Genomic DNA, 22,674 nt, shown 5'->3' with positions numbered 1-22,674 from the left:
CTTTTTCTCTGGTTTCATAGAATACCTCTAGTGCACTCAGGGATATCGACAAGCAGTTCATGTGTGCCTAGAAGTAGCTACAGAGGTACTTCTGTTACTGCATACACTGCTTGAACAGATCCCAGAAGATATTTTAGAGTGTTTTACTACTTCTATTAACAAGAGCAATATCTGATCAACATTCAGATTAGTTCCCATCTTCTCTACTTTAGAGGTTCCACCTCACTCAAATAACTGAAGAGGATCCACTACTTTGATGTACTACTTGGGTAGGATTATCAGCAACAGTCTTGCATCTAGAAGGCAACCTTTAAAATGGCTTTTCTTGTTAAACAGAATCATTTATGACACTTTTTGTAATAGCAAAGTGTCCCCATTTTACAACTGGGAAAACTGCAATTCTTGGAGGCACTTGGAGGCTATGAAAAATACTTGGGGTCTTCTCTTTTCCAACAATAATTTCTTATTGGGCGAGGTGGTGGTGCGTGCATATAGCATGTCAATACTCGACTAATACTGTGCTTCCATTTAATGCACACACTGCAACAGATTCCATTAAAATAATTTCCTGAGGATGTTTCCTGAGCCTAACATGGGAGGAAAGCACCCTCAAGCCTCTAGTGCAGAACATTGAGTCAGTTGATTTTAGTCATATATCCTGGAGACCTGATGTTTTGAAACCTTATGCTACCCTGAAATATGTGGGTGGTGTGTGCTTTCATATAAACCATGTTTAGTCTCATTCCGCCCCTGCTTTAACAAATCAGAACTTCCAAACCACCAAACTGAGAAAGAGACAGCTTCTATTTCTAGTGGTGCACATGAGCCAAGTCTCAGCCCGTGTTTTATTTTTGTTTAATAAATTAACGCTGTCTCAGATAATTTGTCTGAAACTGAAAAACAAGGTCCAGGGTCCAGACCATTTAATGTTATTGTGGCTGAAGAGGCATATGCGGGGGGAGTTAAACTTTATTTCAAGGTAAACACTCTGAGCCTGCTATCCATTCTTAACAAATCCCATAGCAGCCTGAGCTTCATAAACATTTCTAACATAGGTCCTGATCCATCAAACATAAACTCACAGGGCTTGTCTGTAGAGTCATCTACTGCTGTGCAAAACAAGTGCAGTGCTTGGATTACTTTTTGCATGTATTTTCAAGAGGGCTGATTCAAACAGATTTGGCACAGGCTAAAAAAGGCTTGACACAAGAGATCCATGACTGGAATCCCAACTTTTTTTTTTTTAATTGTAAAGCAGCTGCAGTGTATTCTAGTTTTGATTGGAGCAGCAATGTTGGAAGAGGATGCTTAACCCTTTTCCCCTGCACTGTTTTACCCAATCTAAATTGCCCCACCCCCTCCGCCTAGGAAGCTAATATTTGCCCCACTGGGGAAAAACAGAGATACTTGTCTCTGAGCTTTTCTACATGAGGCTGTTAATCTGCTGTATCTACTTTTGGTTTTGGCATGGAATTGAGATCCAAGCGCTATACTAAGGATTTCCTTTCCTGCAACATAACTTATAGGTGGCGCTGTGCTATAGCGGAATAATGTAATTACACAAGTGGAAAAGGCAGTTTCTTTCACTTTCACAAATAATACTGCATTTTCCCTGCTCTAAAATCCCCCTCACTGAACGTGCTGTTTAAAAACAGAAGCAAAACTGGAGGGTCACAAAGTCATCTAAAGAATGTGTAAACAACCGTGCCAAGGGAATGCCTAGTGCACAATAAATGCCTTCTCTGTGTCATGCCTGTTCCGCACCTCCACCCCCACCCCAGGAGGGTGACTAGCAGCTTTTAGGATGGGTTAGACTGAGGAAATGATGCAGGGGGAAGCAGTTATGCACTCTGTCCCCCAGCACGGCTGTTTAATCAGAACTGGAGCTTGCACCCCTGGAGTCACTTTAAAGTAAACCACAAACAAAAAAACCACAAACATTGATCAAAATTCTTATCACAGATCTCCTGTGTGTTATGTCTGCTTTGGCACTTTGAAATGTGTTTACACTGCAGCAGGCAATCCTGTAACAAAAAGGCTGTCCCCCAATTATTTATTTAATTCAACATATCTCTAGTCCACTTTTCATTTAAAAAAAAATCCCTAGCTGGTTCACAACATTAAAAAAGAACAACAACAACAACATGACAAGGCAACAACAATTTTTCAGCCAACAGGTGAACAGCATTTAAAATCTTCAGTGTTAAGATCTGTTTTCCTGGGAATTTAATGGTTTTTAACTGAACTGTCTTTATTGGGTGCCTAAAGGTTATTACAACAGAAAGGAAAAGGGAGTTCCACATTTGAGGTGCTACTACCAAGAAGGCCATATCTCTGGTAGCTATCCACCTTATTTCAATTGTACTTACATCAATTACCTCAACAAATGGGCTGGTTTGTAGTAGCAGAGTAAGCAGTACTCCAGATAACCAGGTCCTAGACCACTTAGGGTGCAATTCTATGCATGTTTAGACAGAAAAAAAGTCCTACAACTCCCAGCATTCCCCAGCCAGCTATGCTGGAAGTTGTAGGGCTTTTTATGTCTAAACATGCATAGGAATGTGCCTTTAAAAACTTAAAACCAGCACTTTGAATTGTGCCCAGAGGCAAACTGATAGTGAGTGAAGATGATTTAGTACTTAGGCAGAATATGATCTATTCTAGATGTTCCATTTAAGAAACCAGTAGTTGCATTCTAAACCACCTGAAGCTTCCAAAAAACCTTCAGTGGCAGCCCCATGTGCAGTGTATTACAGTTATTTAACCAACATATTAGCAGAGCATGGATAACTGTGGTCAGAACACATGTTTTCATTGAATCATAGAATTGGAAGGGGTCCTAGAGGTCATCTAGTCCATCCCCCAGCTCAATGCAGGATCTGCAATGCAGAATGGAATGACAGCCTCCCTGACAGACGGCCATCCAGCCTCTGGTTTACCGCAGTAAAGGGGAGCCCACCATCCTCCAAGGCAGCCTAGTCTGTTCCATTGCCAAACAGCTTTTGCCTTTAGGACGTTTCTCCTAACCTTTAGCCAAAATCAGCTTCACAGCAGTTTCCACCCATTGGTTCTAGCCCTACCCTCAGGAGCAACAGTGAACAAGGCTGCTCCATCTTCTGCATGACAGGTCTTCAGATATTTGAAGACTGATATAATTTCTTCCCTTAATCTGCTCTTCCAAAAAGAGGTTGCAGCTGGCAAACCAGCTGAAGCTAGTTAAAATTACTTTGTGCTTGGATGACACCTGTGCATCCATGCAAAGACCTGGATCTGTTAATAGCCCTAAATGGTGGACTTGATCCTTTAGACTGCTGATCTTTTTTGTGGCCCCCACTGCCCCTCCAAGTCCCCATCAAATTGCAGCTGAGTTTTAACTTTGCGGCAGTGGCAAAAAAGCTGCATTTTCACTTTAAAACAAGATGTGCAGGGAGTGCATGCCTTGTTTTAATGCAAATTCATGCTTTCCGGGGCCTCTGGGAGCACGTTATGCATTAAACTAAGGCATGCATTCCCCACACATCTTGTTTTAAAGTGAAAATGCAACTTTTTTGCCACCACCGGTGGCAATTTGGCAGCGGGTTATGTGTACACAGCTCACAGTGGGTTCCAGAGATGGGAAATTGGCCCCAGGACCCTCTGATGTTGTCCACCCTGCTTCTGACTCTAAAGTTTAGATGGAACACAACCCCAAGCACGTCAAACCCTCCCCCTTCTTGTGAGTTAGTGTCAGGGTTTTCTTCCCCTACACTTAGTGAAATGTTTGCCCCTCTTTTTTTACACGAATCTTTCCTTTTCCCTAAAAACATTCTCATGTAGAATTGCAGGGATCTGCAAAACTCACAGAGAAAGCACCTGTGAAATAAACAACTGGGCAAACCACCACCATCATCATAATCAACAGCAACAGCAACACAAACCACAATGTACTACCATGAGGATGGCACACGGGTACCAAACATACCTTTTATGGCAGATGGAAAGAAAGATGGCCACAGGGAAAGGGCATAATTTCTGAGCAGGTTGGGCAACATAACAATATCTCAAATATGATATTAAAACCTAACAAAATCAAGTTCAATTAAGGCTGTCACCTACAGTCCAATTGCTCCATTTTCTCTCATTGTATTCTCTTCCTCACCCCTCCCACCCCAAAATAGGAGTATCCGCCTTCCACATATATCTATCCACCATGCACTATGTTTGTCATCACAGGTCCTTCTCTGGGTGTCCCTAACTCTGAAGTTAGGCGGGTGGTGATCAGGGTGAGGGCCTTTGGGCATGTGGCACCCGGTCTTTGGAATAATCTCCCCAGCGCAGCTCACCTGAAGCTTACTCTGTCTTTTCAGTATCAGGTGAAGACTTTTTTATTCTGCCAGGCCTCTTTAAATGTCAGCCGGGTTGGTTTTTATTTTGTGGTTCTCTGATGTCCTGTTGTTTTAAATTTGCTGCTTTAATGCTGATCTTTACTGATTTTTATTTTGTGCTATTTCATTGTTTGTTATTGGCTGCCCTAAAAGCAATACTTGATAGCACAAGGTATATACTTTCATTCTTTCATTCATTCATGGTACCATCCTATGCATGTTTAGAAAGAAAAAAGTTCTACAACTTCTGGTATTCCCCAGCCCCATGTTTTCTGTCTAAACATGCATAGGACTGTGCCCTAATTGATTAAGATACTCTGCCATACTGCAGCAGCCATTCCCTCAACTCCCTTTTGCTCTCTCTGCTTTACCTCTGTGAGACATGTAGTCTGAACCACTAAAAATACAGAACGATAGTAGCCATATATGTTGAGCTCTTCTCTGAATTAATGGCACCAGCCACCAGGATATTGTTCTTTACAGTTCTCATTGCAATGAATGGGAACTAAACTAGAGTCACTGCCCTGCAGGAGTTAATTTCAGTGGGACTTGGGATGGAAAGATGGATTGCTGCTCATTGGATTGCTGCCCCTTGAGCTGTAGAGAGAGGTATGATACCCAGGACAGCAGCCATGCAAATTCGTTGCCTTGCCTCCCTTTGAGAACAGGTTGCAGCATGGCTCCCTTGAACACATGTTGCAGCTGGATTGACAAACATTCCAGACAGTCTTCAACCCACATGTCAGGGTTTCAAACCTTGTGGCGCAGTGATTGTGATGATCTGTATGTCTGGGTTACAGTCAAAGCATTTTCTTCATAGCTGAAAAGTTTTGAAGCCATTAAATTGTTTAGCTGCACTCACAGCAGAGGGGCTATCGTAATCATTGCTAACTTGGCCAAAGAGACCCTTAAATGGGGGCTACTTCGCACATGACATTTTTGGGGTTTGCACCTAAGATATTTCAAATATGCACATAAACGTGTAAAGTGTGAACATTTTGCAAGCATGCGTATCTGAAAAGTGTGCATATCAGGGAGGCAGGATGGACCATAAGCCCCCATTTAGTGCATACACCATTTAGCGTATACTCAGGTTTTGCCTTTGCACAAAGTGAGAAATGGCCCTTGGATGCTGCTGCAAAACCATATCTAGTTGCCCACTCACAGTGCAATTCTATGTATGTCTACTCAGAAGTAAGTCTCCCTTCATTTGGTGGGATTTACTGGCGGACAGGAAGGCCTGGTGTGCTATGGTCCATGGGGTCACGAAGAGTCGGACACGACTTAACGACTGAACAACAACAACAAAGTGTGTACAGGATTGCAGCCTCAGTCTCGTATTTTATGGAATATGCTTACTGCTATTTTCGGGTTCTTTGAAGTGAGAAGCCTTGAGACAAGCCCAGTGCTGAAAGTGTAGAGGGCCACTGCCCTCCTCACCTTTTGTGTTGCCCCCTTAGAAGGCCCTGGGGGGCATGGTTTGGCTAAAGTTGTGGGGATGGAGTCAGTGAGGATTTCTTAAGGGCCCCTTTTCCTTGTTTGCTCTAATTCCAGCACTGGAGAAACAGAATATAAACAGGGTTAAAACAAACAAACAAACAAACAAACAAACAAACAAACCTATATGTTTCAGGGCTCTGTTTACACAGCCAGGTATCTGAGGATAACAGATACTGAACTCTTTGTTTATACATTCTATGGATGAATAAGAGGTTGATGTGCTGCATGAGTCAACAACTCTTGACAAGATCAGGGACTCTTAACTGGCATATCTTTCCCCTAGAGAAGTGATCATGGAACCCATAGGAGAGTTGTTATTGCTGATGGGTGGAAATTACCATCCCAGAGAAAAACAGTGACTGTAAATGATCCAAGATATATTTAGGAAGAGTGTGTACCTATAACATCTGTTGGACAAAAGCTTTATTAGGGCCAACCAAAATTCCACAAAATTGTGCGAGCTTTTGAATTCCCCAGAGAACCTGCACAATTTTGTGAAATTTTGGTTGGCCCTAATACAGGCATTGCCCAACTGTGGATTTTGGATTTTTTTTCCTCATGGACCAACATGGCTACCTTTGGGGTTTTTTTTCTTTTTAAAAAAAATCTGTGGTTCCTTGAGATGGTAGCCTCTGGCTTTTGACCATATAAACAAACCTTAAGAACCGCTCAGCTAACATCCTTGTCGCTGTGTACATGAGTACCAGAAAACAATGACTAATGTAGGCTCCTTGGCAAAATACACTCATTTGCCACATTCATATGTTCAGTTTTCACATACATATGTAAAACATGTTTTGTGTACACAAAAAAATGCAATCAGACTAAAATGCTAAGTCTGTCATGCAGTCTTTGGAGGAACCCTCTTCAGAGGAGGAACTAGAGCTCCCACCTTGGATGGCTCCTTTAGAGTTCTGACTGGTTCTGGCTGAAACCTGGAGCAGATTCACCACCCCATTGACATTGGAGCCACCAGCCTCCACTACAAACAACATCAAGGAGGAGCCCATGCCAGAAGACCAGGGCGATCCTGGGCCCTCAGGGGAGATGGCTGTGGGTCCTTCACCACAAGAGGAAGGGAACTCTGCCTCTGAGACAGAGTGAGCCCCTAGTCCCCAGCAGCGGTGGCATCTCAAGAGGCAGGCCAGAAGAACCCCCGTGAGGAGTGGCCTTTTACAAAGGAAGACTCCTCATGAGTAAAGGACTCCTTGTGAGTAGTGCCCTCCTCACAAGGAGGACTTCTGCAAGAAGCTTCTGATGTGCTGCAGTTCTGGTGGGCCCCTGGAAGCTCCAGCTTAGAAGCTCTCAGTTGAGACCTTCTGTTTGCTGAAACAACACCTTTATTTCATCTCCCAATACCTGGAAACTGTGCTTCTTCTTGAACTGATCTGCTGTTCTGCTGATCCCTGGACTCTTGATAATATCCTACTTTTGGACTACCCTTTTTCTGGACTGGCAATGCTATGAGTTTGACCCTACTGACTTTGCTAAACAGATTTGCCTCTCATTTGCCCCAGGGCTGAGCCTGACCCAGCCAAAGCAAACCCTGATGCAAACTTCCAGATTCCATCTGCTGCTGCCTTACGCTGCTGTACGCTCCCATAGGACTGGATTGAACTAGTAAATCTTATTAATTTGGTTTATGTCCCCGCTCTATCCAGTAGTTCAAAGGAACTTCCTTTAAAACAAATGACAACAAGATGGCTCCCCCATCTAAATAAATGACAGATGGAAAATTTTGCAGGACTTATCGTTCCCTGAGCATTTGAGAGCATGAACATGGAGGATGTCGGTTGAGAAACAACTGGATCCCATTTGCATGCCTATCCAGCTGTATGCTTCTTTGAGTGAGCTCGCATTTATCTGGAATTTACCCATCCTCTGCAGGGCGTAACTAGGCAGAGCACACATCTTGTATGCTCTGCCTGTATGCTCTGCCTGGCTACACCCTGCAGAGGATATGGAATGTCAATGCCAGTCATGAGAGAAATGGCTCACAAAACCCAACCTGCCTCATTTCCATGTGTACATTTTGACTCACGGTCTTTTTGGCTTGCTGTCAAACAGCAGGGCCAGAAGGGCCACTTCCCGCCTAATAAATATAATAAAGGAGTTATTTCCCGCTCCTTTCTCTCCAGCTTTTGCACAATGCGCAGCCAGCACTGGTGCTACACAGCCAAACACATCTTTCACCATTGCCTTGCAAAAACAGGATGTTTTTAAAAATGTTGGTAAGTATTTCCCCATGACCTGTGAGCCCCCTTCCCTACACAGGAGTGTTGGACCCTGCCCTGTGTTTGATGAGAAAGTTCCCCCGAGGAGCATTTTCTCATACCTCCCACAGTTTCATTCTGATCTCCTATCAACAAAAACCACCACCGCCCTATATTCATAGGTGCCCAAAGCATCATCAGTGGAGCATCGGACGCATTTGGGCCAGAGTCGCCACACCCACTGTGTCCCTTTGCTGGCTTGGAGCCAATGCACATAATGCTTTTAGAATGGTGAGATGTCCATTAGGGCTGGGTCTGGTGGCTTCATGATGTGACGCAACTCATTGCCATATTTTGTTCCACCTTCAGATATTTTTCTAGTGAAGTCTTCCCTAGCCTGGTGCCCTCCATATGTGTAGGACTACCAGTCCTATCACCCCCAGACAGCGGGACCTAGTCATGCTGTCTGGGGATAATGGGAGTGATAGTCCAAGGTGAGCCACCGTTGGAGTGCAGGGCAAAAATTTCACATGTTCACCTCATGGTGGACCTAGTGGTTGCCACATTTGAAAAGGATCATGCCAAGCAGTTCTCACCCGCACAGCAAATGGACTGGCCTGAACAGATGCCTTTAGGCCGTTCAGAGCCACCATAAGAACATAAGAACACCCACAAGCAGGACATGAGTGCAACGTGTTCTCCAGCAACTGGTGTACCTAGGTATACCGCCTCTGATACTGGAGGTAGCATATAGCCATCGGGACTAGTAGCCATTGTTAGCCTCATCCTCCATGGATTCGTCTAACTCCCCTTTAAAGCCATCTGAATTGGTGGCCATCACTACGTCTTGTGGTAGCGAATTCCACAGTTTAACTATGTGCTGTGTGAAGAAGTCCTTCCTTTTATCTGTCCTGAATCTCCCACCAATCAGCTTCATGGGATGACCCTGGGTTCTAGTACTGTGAGAGAGGGAGAAAAAAGCCAGGAGGTCCTCATTCCTGGCTTCACTGCCTGAAAATACCAGCCCCTTAAATGACTCTTGCATCCTCTAATGCATTACCATAGGTCCCTGATCTCTTTGCAGGTCATTTCAGAACTGCCCCATTTCTGCAGTTCCTTCATATTTCAAAAGGCATAAAGCCCAGGTTAGGCAGCACAGGAGGAACGTTCACTCAGATATAGGGTTCCCACCCCCTCCATCCCCACAAGGTTCCAACAATGACAGCCAGCTAGATAATTAGTGTATGTAATCCGCTGCCCACTAAAAATGGGGAAACAGTGCCAATTCCCGTTGGTTCCCAGGCTGTATTTGACAGAAGCAGCTGACTGTCAGCTTCTTACTGCACTGTTGAATGTGTTAAGGAGGTGACAGGAGAATGAGAGAAACAAGGCAGAGGCAGCATCAGACCGAAGCACACTTACTAGGGAGGGAGGAATCCCCATTGAACATGGTGGATATTATTTACAAATACACAGGTTGAATGGTTATTATGGGGAATGCAGAAGCACATAGACACAGCCAGCATTTCTCCCAAATTTGTATCAGTTCAGCATCCCAAACTCCAACACCAGCAATCCATCCATATCTCCGAACAGCCGCTTCTCAGCTCTTGCAGAATAAATGGGGCCAGCACAGGCCAAACTGGTTCGGTCTCATCCTGACAGGTGTCATATTCTATGTACTTAGCAGCCACCTGTCTGTTGCCCCTTATCACAATGACGAGGCTCCTCTGTGCCACATCTGCACTATGCATAACGCAACAACATGACCCATAGCATCCATGAATGTTGTTTAATGATGTTGAGCTTTTCTACACAAGGCTGTTAATCACTATATCTACTTTCAATTTCATAGCAGAATTGAGATTCAAACTCTACACAAAGAGCTTTTCCTTTCCTGCTTTTCTGCTACATAACCTCTAGGTGGAGCTGTGCTATAGCAGAATAGTGCAAATACACAAGTAGAAACAAGCACTTTCAGAAATAATACCCCATTTCCCCCGTTCTAAAAAAACTGGGGAAGTGCTCTTAAAAAAGAGAAAGGAAACTGGAGGACCACGCCATCATCTGAAGAACCTGTAAACCACCGTGAGGAAGGAATCATGAGTGCACAATAAATGCTTTGTGTAGAAAAGCTCATTAAATCCTGTCCTGAAGTAATGCTTTTCTTCTTTCTTTCTTTCTTTCTTTCTTTCTTGTACCATTTTAATACATATTTCCATTGCACACTCATTAACAATATTATTCCAGTCAGTTAGTAATTGCTTATATTGCATCATAACTTTACATAGCCATTTCCTCTTTACAATGTTCCTAACAGGTCATAAGTTTGCACCCTGTCCTGTACATTATTATTTCAAAACATAACAAATAGACCATTTTTCAATAAAAAATTGTTTCCCTGTCTACCCTCTCTAATTCTAATAATATTTGGGAGTTTCAGTATAAACACCAGCTCCCAGACCCTCGCCATCCATTCTCTTATTGACGGGATATCTTTTTGCTTCCATTTATAAGTGGTTGCAGTTTGTTCTAGCATTTGTTAGTAAATTAATGAACATTTCCTGATCTTCCTGAAGCACCTCATTCTTCATATATCTAAAAAGAACACTGAGTGGGTTGTAAATCAGATTATTTCCTGTCATTTCATAGATGTTTTCTAATATCCTTTCCCAAAATTTCTTAATATTTGGACAGCACCAGAAGATATGTGATATAATACAGACAATGAGAAGTATTATTTGGGCAGAGCTGACTGAAATAATACTTTTCATTGTCAGTATTATATGTAGATTCAGGTGCACTGGGCCTCCTGCCTGCCCCAGTCTCAAGTTCCTCTTCTTATCTGTTGTTTAGTAAGAGCTAGCGTGGTGTAGTGGTGAGAGTGCTGGACTGGGAGCCGGGAGATCCGGGTTCTAGTCCCCAGTCGGCCACAGAAGCTCACTGGGTGACTTTGGGCCAGTCACAGACTCCCAGCCCAACCTACCTCACAGGGTTGTTGTCGTGCGGATAAAATGAAGAGGAGGAGGAGGAGAATGTAAGCCAGCTCGGGTTCCTTGCAAGAGGGAAAAAGGCGAGATATAAATGCAATAAATAAATAAATAGTAATACAGTGAATAGCCAGTAATCAAAAGACACATACACACTGTCCTGATTCTACTAGATGTACCGCATCTCTCTCTTTTCATTACAGTTCACCTGCAAGCACAGCCTTCAAGTCACTCTTGGTCACACCAATCACAGGGGCCTAGCAGCTTTGTCTCCCCTTCATGGATCACTGCCTTGTTGTGGGCGAAGGGGCTTGCGTAACTCAGTGAAGCCATAAGCTATGCCGTGCAGGGCCACCCAAGACGGACAGGTCATGGCAGAGAGTTCTGACAAAATGTGGTCCACTGGAGAAGGAAATGGCAACCCACTTCAGTATTCTTGCCAAGAAAACCCCATGGAACGTATCACAAGGCTAAAAGATATGATGCCGGAAGATGAGCCCCTCAGGTTGGAAGGTGTCCAATATACTACTGGGGAAGAGCAGAGGGTATTTCCAAGTACCGCCAGAAAGAGTGAAGCGGCTGGGCCAAAGCCGAAAGGACACTCAGCTGTGGATGTGTCTGGTGGTGAAAAGAAAATCCGATGCTGTAAAGAACAATATTGTTTAGGAACATGGAATGTAAGATCAATGAATCAAGGTAAACTGGAGGTGGTCAAACAGGAGATGGCAAGATTGAACATGGACATCTTGGGAATCAGCGAACTAAAATGGACAAGCATGGGCGAATTTAATTCAGGTGACCATCATATCTACTACTGTGGGCAAGAATCCCTTAGAAGAAATGGAGTAGCACTCATAGTCAACAAAAGGGTGAGAAAAGCAGTACTGGGGTACAATCTCAAAAATGATAGAATGATCTCAGTACGAATCCAAGGCAAACCATTCAACATCACAGTAATTCAAGTCTATGCCCCAACCAATGATGCCCAAGAAGCTGAGGTTGATCGGTTCTATGAAGACCTACAACACCTTCTAGAACTAACACCAAAAAAAGATGTCCTCTTCATCATAGGGGATTGGAATGCTAAAGTAGGAAGTCAAGAAATCACCGGGATAACAGGCAAGCATGGCCTGGGTGTACAAAATGAAGCAGGACAAAGGCTAATAGAGTTTTGCCAAGAGAACACGCTGATCATAGCAAACCCTCTTTTCCAACAGCACAAGAGGCGACTCTACACATGGACATCACCAGATGGTCAATATCGAAATCAGATTGATTATGTCCTTTGCAGCCAAAGATGGAGAAGCTCTATACAGTCAGTAAAAACAAGACCTGGAGCTGACTGTGGCTCAGATCATGAGCTGCTTCTTGCAAAATTTCAGCTTAAATTGAAGAATATAGGGAAAACCACTAAACCATTCAGGTATTTACCTAAATCATATCCCTGATGAATATACAGTGGAGGTGAGGAATAGATTTCAGGGATTAGACCTGATAGACAGAGTGCCTGAGGAACTATGGACGGAGTTCCGTAACATTGTTCAGGAGGCAGCAACGAAATCCATCCCAAAGAAAAATAAATGCAAGAAAGCCAAGTGGCTGTCTGATGAGGCATTACAAGTAGCTGAGGAAAGAAGGGAAGCGAAAAGCAAGGGAGAAAGGGGAAGATATATCCAACTGAATGCAGAGTTCCAGACAATAGCAAGGAGAGACAAGAAGGCCTTCTTAAATGAACAATGCAAAGAAATCGAAGAAAACAACAGAATGGGAAAGACTAGAGATCTCTTCAAGAAAATTGGAGATATCAAGGGAATGTTTTGTGCAAAGACAGGCATGATAAAGGACAAAGAAGGCAGGGACCTAACAGAAGCAGATGAGATTAAGAAGAGGTGGAAAGAATACACAGAAGAACTATACAGGAAAGATCTGAATGTCCCTGATAGCCATTATAGTGCGGTCACTGAACTTGAGCCGGACATCCTCGAGAGTGAAGTCAAGCGGGCCTTAGGAAGCATTAGTAACAACAAAGCTAGCAGAGATGACAGTATTCCAGCTGAGCTATTTAAAATCCTAAAAGATGATGCTGTTAAAGTGCTGCACTCAATATGCCAACAAATTTGGAACACTCAACAGTGGCCACAAGACTGGAAAAGGTCAGTTTACATTCCAATTCCAAAGAAGGGCAACACCAAAGAGTGTTCAAACTACCGCACAATTGCGCTCATTTCACATGCCAGCAAGGTGATGCTCAAAATCCTACAAGCTAGGCTTCAGCAGTATGTGAACCGAGAACTACCGGAAGTACAAGCTGGGTTTCGAAGAGGCAGAGGAACTAGAGATCAAATCGCCAACTTTCGCCGGATCATGGAGAAAGCAAGAGAATTCCAGAAAAATCTCTATCTCTGCTTCATTGACTACACTAAAGCCTTTGATTGTGTGGATCACAACAAACTGTGGCAAATTCTTAAAGAGATGGGGGTACCAGACCACCTTACCTGTCTCCTGAGAAACCTGTACGAGGGTCAAGAAGCAACAGTAAGAACCAGACATGGAACAACTGATTGGTTCAAAATTGGGAAAGGAGTACGACAAGGCTGCATATTGTTGCCCTGCTTATTTAACTTATATGCAGAGTACATCATGAGAAACACCGGGTTGGATGAATCACAGGTCGGAATTAAGATTGCCGGGAGAATTATCAACAACCTCAGATACGCAGACGATACCACCCTAATGGCAGAAAGCGAAGAGGATCTAAAGAGCCTCTTGTTGAGGGTGAAAGAGGAGAGTGCAAAAGCTGGTTTGAAACTCAACATTAAAAAAATGAAGATCATGGCATCTGGTCCCATCACTTCCTGGCATATGGAAGGGGAAGAAATGGAAGCAGTGACAGATTTTACTTTCTTGGGCTCCAAGATCACCGCAGATTGTGACTGTAGCCATGAAATTAAAAGAAGCTTGCTCCTTGGGAGGAAAGCTATGGCAAACCTAGACAGCATAGTAAGAAGCAGAGACAACACTTTGCCGACAAAGGTCCATCTAATCAAAGCTATGGTTTTCCCAGTAGTAATGTATGGCTGTGAGAGCTGGACTATATGGAAGGCTGAGCGCCAAAGAATCGATGCCTTCGAACTGTGGTGCTGGAGAAGACTCTTACGAGTCCCCTGGACTGCAAGGAGGACAAATCAGTCCATCCTTAAGGAAATCAACCCTGAATGCTCATTGGAAGGACAGATCCTGAAGCTGAAGCTCAAATATTTTGGCCACCTAATGCGAAGAGAAAAGTCACTGGAAAAGACCCTGATGCTGGGAAAGACTGAAGGCAAAAGGAGAAGGGGACGGCAGAGGATGAGATGGCTGGATAGCATCACCGATGCAATGAATATGGACTTGAGCACGCTTCGAGAGAGAGCGCAGGACAGGAAGGCCTGGCGTGCTATGGTCCATGGGGTCACGAAGAGTCGGACACGACTGAACAACTGAACAACAAGCAGCTTTGTCTACCAGCTCCCCTGTACTTGAGCCCAACCAACCTCTGCACTGTCAAGCCAAAGGGTCAGTGTGGGCCTCCAGGGAGCGTTGCCTCAAAATGGCCCCACCCCAAAATTTATTTGTTAATTCAATTTATATCATACCTTTCCGCCCAAAAATGGTGCTCAAGGTGGGATATAAACCCTTTGTTGCACAGGGCAATAATGCTACACGGCAACAATCTGCTGCCCTTTAATGGCTTCCCCAAATCTGACACTGCATTGCACAGCCTCGTAGCTGGGGCTGCTCTGCAAACGTTGTCCCTGCGCTGTTCCATGATGTCCATATATTTTTCTTTTCCACTAATTCAGGTCTGGGCAACATCTTAGCCATCAGGGTGAACGCAGCTCACCAGCCACATATTGTGGCCTTTTAGGTGCTTGACAACCCACTTACTTTTGTGAACTCAGGCAGGAAGCAAAACCAGGAAGATGTATGGAGCTCTTCTTGGTGGGTTGCTCGCCACAAATGCCTAGTGGGTCATGACTTGACTTGGTGGGACATAATTTGGCGCTAAAAGATGAGATGAGATGCCAAATGTGGATATGAGGACCTTCACTATCCTTCCATATCTCCTGGCTCATCTTCCAAATAGCCTCCAATGCTACAGACCAGCAATGTGGAATCAAATGTAGCAGGCTCCTCCAACTGCCTTTGCATTTTTGCAACTAAACAAAATCATGGCCATGGATGAAAGAGCAAGTTAATCAGAAATAGGCCTGTGTGACTCCAATTGAGGGTAAGAATGGCAAAGGGTGCCTTTGGAAATTGATCCGTTCTTTTGTATCTTTTCCATGTCATGGAAACAATTTTTCTAAAAATTAACTCCCAGTGAACGGAATGCAAAAGAAGAACTACATCTTCAAAGAGTGTGCAATTAGACTATAGAAATGGTTACTGCAGGAATTCATCATGTCAAATGCTTTAGCTAGAATGTAGAATCACTGTAGTTCTCATCATTTGTGGTTAAGCATAGGAAGATAAGATTAGCTGAATGTCATACTTCAGTGCTTAGGAATTTATTTCTTCTCAGCACAAAAATAAATTGCAGAATTGGTTGAGTGCACTTTATGCTCACCCTGTCCCAGTTTTCTCTGATGCATTAGGAACAGGGGAGAGAAGTGTGAGTTTGTGTGTGTGTATGATTTGTTGTTGTTCAGTTGTTAAGTCGTGTCCGACTCTTTGTGACCCCATGGACCATAGCACGCCAGGCCTTCCTGTCCTCCGCTCTCTCCCGGAGTGTGCTCAAGTCCATATTCATTGCATCGGTGATGCTATCTAGCCATCTCATCCTCTGCCGTCCCCTTCTCCTTTTGCCTTCAATCTTTCCCAGCATCGGTGACTTTTCTCTTCGCATTTGGCGGCCAATATATATACACGCGGATGCGCGTGTGTATGTGTGTGAAGAGAGAGAGAGAGTCATACTTTAGGCTCTCTAGTTTTAGGAATTGTTTGACAAGGGAATAACCAAAGGTCGCATACCCCACCTTTTCTTCTAAGTTTTTGACCTATAGAGAGAGGGAATATAAGCATCTCAAAGCACTTTCCATACTGTATACATTCATCACCATCATTATCATCCATTCCAGATATAAAACTTGGTTTCATGCTTAAGTATGTATCAGGTTTGCACTTCAATTTGAAATAATTTAAGCTGAATTATTTCAAGTAGTGGGACTGGCTCTTATTCTATTCAGTGATGGGTTCTTTACCTCAGGGGAAATGGTAGAATATCCTGGGATAACATATGCATTTTGTGCATATACGTTTGACCTAGGGTCGCCTTGTGTCCTACATTACAGAGGAAAGTCCTCCATTTGAAGGTGTCCTTTATTTGAAGATCTGTCCAGTCCAAGTCTTTTTTTAAAGATAAAGAACCATCAGAAGGAAGAGCTGGGCCTTGAAGCTGCCCATCTGCAGCACCTGGAGGGCAGACTAAGCAGGCACAGCAGGTCACCTGGATACAGTCTTCCCGACTACAGTGAGAGGTATTGCATTTCTCCTTAAATTATAGTAATCCCTTCTAAATTTGCATCTACACGTATACATCAGCATATGCAAATTTTATGCAAATCTCTGCCATCTTTTGTCCTATTTTTTTGGTGATGCATTCCCTCTTTTTTGGTGATGCGTAAGTGGCCAGCCACGCTTGACCTGCTCTGAAGTACAGAACAGAAAGAAGACTGCATTTGAAAGCAATGCCATCTGAAAGCAATGCCATCAAAAACTACGTATACTCTGACCTGGTTCACATGTCACGACAGCCCACTGTGGCTTAATTCACCTGTGGGGGCTGTCACATTGTGCCAAGAGCCTGCGGGTGCCATTTTTGCATGGCGCCCATGGGTGCCCAGCTTTCCATACCTTGTTGTGTCACAGGAATCCAGGCAGCAGGGGTTGTTTGAGGGTTAGACAACCATCAAATACACCTAAAAGACACCATGCTGCCTGAGTCTGTACAGCATGACAAGCCATGGCAAGCTTGGGCGCCCATGGGTGCCCCACAAAATACAACAGCCCCCGCAGGTAAATCATACCACAGTGGGCTGCCATATTGTGCTAGCCAGGTCTCTGTCTGTTAAAATAGTAAGTCCAGTAGGACAATTTCTGGAGGGTACACTGGGTACCTGAGTGGTGCGTGTGTGTTTGTGCATTTGTTTTATAACAATAGACTGAGTTCAACTCCATACAAGAAACATATGAGAACTTTGGATCTTAGACAGTGGTTTGGCCTAAGGCAGTCAGTGTGGCTCGTTTTGCGCAAAAGATGAAAGAGAGTTGCTTACTGGCGTAGGGTAGTGTGTCCAAACTATTTCTTATCACTCTTCAAATCTGGACAGGAAAGTCAGCTGAATAAATCACATCTGGCTGCAGAGAATGAGTCAGCTCAGCTCAGGATGTAAATTAGGGTGAGAAACGAGATGGGAGGGGAAAGGCAGAGGAAGACGGACTTCTGATTCATGTCCCAATGTGATTTTTGATGTTTTGCCTTGTTTTTCTTGTACTTACAAGGATCTGATTAGTTATCAGCACACCCGCCAACTGTTAGAAAGATAAAAATAACATTGACAGCCTTTCTTGAACTTGATTCCTTCCCATTTTCCTTCCTTCCTTCCTTCCTTCCTTCCTTCCTTCCTTCCTTCCTTCCCAGACTGTAGGAGTATTAGCTTGATTAGTCTGGAGGAGTGTGATGAAGGAGTCATTGAGTAGAAGCTAAGTAAAGAGAGCCCATTTACACGATTTCCCTCTGGATGGCGAGTCCATCTTTTGTGAAAAGTCTCTTTACAGTGTGCCCTCCTGACAGCCTTGCGCTATTTGCCCAGAATATGGAAATCACAGGTAATGGCTCTACGGCTCTACTGTTCGGCTACCTGGCTTCTGTTGTGTGTAATTTTGGTTTCCATCGCATACAGCACATTTGCACTGGCCTATTTGTTCTAGGGCCCTGTGCCCACATGCATTAAGCCAGCTTTCCCCAACCTCATGCCCTCCGGATGTGCTGGACTACAACTCACATCATTCCCGGTCTGCATTGGCCATGCTGGCTGGGGAAGATGGGATTTTGTAGTCAATACATCTGGACAGCACCAAGTTGGGGAAGGCTGCATTAAGCCATTTTAAGATAACAGGGACATCTCTTGAGATTCATAGACAGCTGGGGCTTCGTCATTTTCTTAGGGCCCCCCTCCATTAAAAAAAATTTTTTTGCAAGAATTTGGGCAATCACAAATTCACATGCTGCAATGGTGTCAATTTGTAAATAATTCTCAGTTTCCTATGGGATGTATAGCCTCACACATTGTTATAATACGCTAAGCTGAAGCAAAGAAACTATCCAATATAGTTTTCAGCCCAGTAACATTATACTTAAGTGAATGCCCAGATAGTCTCAGTGGAAATGGTGTGCAACAGATGCGGGCTACATATTGCTGTGGCTGCTGGGTGACCATCTTTTGCTAAGCTTTGCTTGATTGTGGTGAGGAATAATCAGTGTTCACTCAATGGGAGCTAACAACTGGAGATGTTTTACTCAATGGATAATTTACCTATAGGATAAGGGTGAGGAACAGTTTCAGGGTGATGGCAGTTGCCTTACAGCAGATCTGGAGGACAACAGGTTGGGGAAGGATGAGCTAGGGGGTGGGGTAGCAGTGGTGATGGCTCCCTTGACCATTCCTCTTAAGCACAGTTGGCTGTTCACCACTGTTGGGGGACAGAACTGTGCATGCCACACAGCCTGCCCTGCACCCCTTAAGCTAGCCTGCTGCCCTCAGGTATGGTAGAGGATGCTGTCCTAATACTAGTGTTGAAATAAGATTCAACTGCCCCTCTGGTCAGCTTCTGTATATGGAATCAGGGGAGCACCATCCTGTACTTCGCCTCAGGCAGCAAAATGTCTTTGGCCGGCCCTACTGCTCCCAATATGTTTGGCTTGTATGTTTGTAAATAAGCGGATATTATAAGGATGACATAGGTCTCTAGAGTTTTCTCATCCAAAGGAAACCAAACTTGGGACTTCTCATTCAGGGAAGTGAGGAACCCTTAACAATATGAATAAACCTACACTGGCCTACAGTAACAGGCCCAGATTTGGGGGCAATGGACCCAAGGGACAGGGGCAATAGGCATCAGGCTTAGTATATGTGTGTGTTTGTGTGCTTGTCATGGGATATTTGCTCAACTGCCCATCCAACAGGTGAAACAAATAGTATTAACAGTTCATATGGCATGAATAAATATAGATTTACAGGTCCTGGAGCGCAATATATTGTCTCATATGACAGAGATAAGTCCTGCATGGAAATTGTGTGTCAAAGTTGTGAAATGGACTACAAATGCTATCAAAGAGGTAGTCAACAGTTGAACAAATGGAGGGGTGTGCCAAGGATGCTCCTTACCTGAGCTCACCCTGTAGAGTATAATTAGTTTTCCAGGTTCTAACTGAGAAAGTTTATATCTATATCCACACACGCCCCTTTAAATGAAAAAAGTTATATGCAGCCATGACACCTCCTGCTCTGTTCCACCACTGGTCCCATTGCCCACTCTACTCCCTTCTCTGCTATAGCAAGTGGAACTCTAGTTTTGCCCAACAATAGGCAGGAGAAGTGGATGTGCCAGTGGAGAAACAGTGCTTCAGGGGCTTTTAATCATATATGTTGAATGGTGTAGTGGTACCAGCACTCACAGGGACCGTGTCTCCAAGACAACAACGGAAGGAGAAGTGAATGGAGGAGTACCAGACTTTTTTTTTAAGGAATCAGCTTTGCTGTACTTTGGTCCATGCAGGGCTCCATGAGACAGTTCTCGGCACCAGTAAAAATCGCTTTGCAGAACATACTTCCTGGTGGGGGTGGGGCTTGGAGTGAATGTCATCTGACTGGCAGGGGCTTCTCAACCAATAAGAGAGGCTTCCCCCCTTCTCCCCCCTATCTCCTTTCAACTGAGACTCCAGATGCACCTGCATTTCAGGGGACGAGCCTCATTGAGCACAATGGGAGCTACTTCTGAGCAGACACACATATGCTTGTGCTGGGAAAGTGGGGGGGACACAGGGATGGGAAACCAGCCCCCTTTCTAACCACAGGATCTCTATATGGAAGGTGTGAAGTAGTAACTTCCTAAGGCAATAAACCAACCCATGGAGAATCGCAGGTTTGGTAAAGCGCCTTACAGGCTTCAGGGAATCAGTGCTTTAAATTCTGTATTCAATTCAGGGGGATCGCTGTAAATTCTTATGTGGGCATTCAGAGGGCAAGCCTCATTCAGCACAATGGGAGTTACTTCTGAGGAGACACTAATGGGTGTGTTGTGGGAAAGAGAGCAGTAAACACGAAGATGTGAAACCAGCCCCTACTGTAACCCGATGCTGCGCAGGATCTCTATAATGAAGGGTTGAAGTAGTTACTTCCTGAGGCAATAAACCAAACAACGGTGAATTGGAGCCTCAAGATCATGCTTTACAGCACTTCAGGAATTTGGGCTTTAAACTGTGCCATTTCAATTAAGGGGGATCTCTGTAAGTTCTGATGTGGGCATTCAGGGGAGAAGCCTCATTGACCACAATGGGAGTTACTTCTGAGTAGACACTAATTGGTTTGTGCAGGGATGGGAAATACACAAGAAATACCCTTTGACTTGTCACGGTGAAAGGCACACCCCTGGCCAGGGCTAGCATACCCGAGGTCAATGTGGGGGTTGGGGAACACAGCAACTATACTGGGGAGAACCCGACTTAAGGAAAAGAATTGGACTTTAAGCAGTCCCAGGAAATCCATTTTTTCCCTGATAAACTCTGGGGTGGCTGCTGGATGGCCATGATGTCATGTATGCCTAACGACCTCCACACGCAGTCAGCTCGGAGTAAATCGCTCATGAAGACACCCCCAGGGTCGAAGCACCGGGACTTTTTCATTAGTAGGGATGATGACGTCATCTGCCACCCCGCTCAGACTTTCCTGTTCCCTCTGAGTTTAGCTGCGATCCTTACAGTAGCTGGAGGGAAATGGACTGTCCCGGCAACAATATATTGTTGTGAGCTTTCCCAAGCAGAAATATATAATAAACACACACAAATACAGATATTGATCAACACAGCTACCTGCATTTTTGGACTGTCCTTGCAGATGTGGCTATAGGGGCTGTCCCGATAAGTGCCTATGCTTCAAAATTTACCGCTACACGACCATACCCAGAATGGAACCAAGTGTTGTCTAGGCAAACATGTGGTCCTAATTTAGCATTTGGCAAGATAATGGGAATGCAGAAGCTGGGGGCACTTGTAGGAGAGGCTTGGGGAAGGTGAATTGCAGAGACTGAGAACCTCGGATTCACACAGTGCTGATCAGTCATTCATCTTGCACTGGTTCATATGGTTGTCAATTGGTGTGGAAGCAGTGCACTGGGCTGTACAGTCCATTTAGTTGGCTTCCAGCTGTGATTACTTTGATCATCCCATTAGAACAGATGCTGGTCTTTGAACACGACACTTTGAATGTGTGTGCCCAGTTGTACCTGCTAAGGAGTGCAGGGAACTGCTGTCTGGATTTTTTTTCCTCATATGAAAGGAAACTTGATAGAGCTAAATCTGTGAGTGGTTCAAACAATTCATTGTTATATTGAACCAACACACCCGAGCGAGGCAGATGTCACGCAGTGTTGATTTAATACATAAATTCTGTTAGATGGAAAATATCCCCAGCTGTACTTACAACCGACTGAGCCAGGTGCTCCCTTCCTCAGGCACAGAGATCTAACTCCTTCCAGCAGTGAGACAGCAGATTTTTTTTACATGACATTTTGCCGGGAAGCACAATTATTGCTGGGAAGCAAAAACTGTTGCATTTGTTCATGCCTGTCCAGAGGCAGTGGGATTGTTCCTTTTGTCATTACATGCATAATGGGTTTCTTTAAACAGTCACTGCATGTGTAATGGGTTTCTTTAAATGTTCATTCATCTGCAACTAATTTAAAAGCCGGTTCCCTTTGATGCCAAACTCCCACTCTGTTCAAATATGTTGTTCTGTATTCTCTGAAACCATCCTCGACATCTTTACTTTTTGGTGAGAGGTGGGGAGGAGGAAGCCAAAGTCCAAGTACCTCTCACTCCTACTTTGCTCCGCCACTGAGGAATGCGAGGCAAATTGTATGGGCTTAAAGGACTTCTGTATTTATCCACAAGGCCTTGCATATATGTCCTCGTCTCAGAGTGTCTGTGGTGCAGGGGCATGATTTCTGGAGGAGGGATTGGGGATGGAGGAGGAGATAACTCCAGCCATCAAAGAGCCTCCATTCAAACCTCTTACTGCCTTTCAAGGCCGCTATTCATGGTCCTTATTGGTTAATGGCTTAGGCACAGACGCACTGCTCCCAAGATGTGGCTTTGACCCTATTAGCCACTGGCGTCTGTTCTTACTCCCCCTCTCTCTCCTGGTTCAATTTCCTGAGGTTTCTGATTTCCTGAGTGAGGGAAGGAGATGTTTAGAAAAGAGGTGGTAGACTGGAGGAGGAGGAAGATGCATGAGAGGGAGGGGTCACTTATCATAAATAAAAAGGCCCTCTCTTTGCCAGTTTAGA

At 44.3% G+C, this 22,674-nt stretch overlaps 2 protein-coding genes across 8 annotated transcripts in view; both read right to left on the bottom strand.

Moving 5' to 3' along the window:
• Window positions 1-22,674, bottom strand: part of C7H12orf60 (chromosome 7 C12orf60 homolog) — a 135,351-nt gene that overhangs the window by 54,873 nt on the left and 57,804 nt on the right. The gene's annotated exons all lie outside the window — the stretch shown is intronic.
• PDE6H (phosphodiesterase 6H) overlaps window positions 1-22,674 on the bottom strand; it is a 192,599-nt gene that overhangs the window by 113,887 nt on the left and 56,038 nt on the right. The window lies entirely within an intron of this gene.

The sequence above is a fragment of the Heloderma suspectum genome, chromosome 7 (genome assembly GCF_057233095.1).
Source record: "Heloderma suspectum isolate Gila_16-S chromosome 7, 16-S_ref, whole genome shotgun sequence".
Lineage (NCBI taxonomy): Eukaryota > Metazoa > Chordata > Lepidosauria > Squamata > Helodermatidae > Heloderma > Heloderma suspectum.
This window is presented reverse-complemented; position numbering and strand designations above follow the sequence as displayed.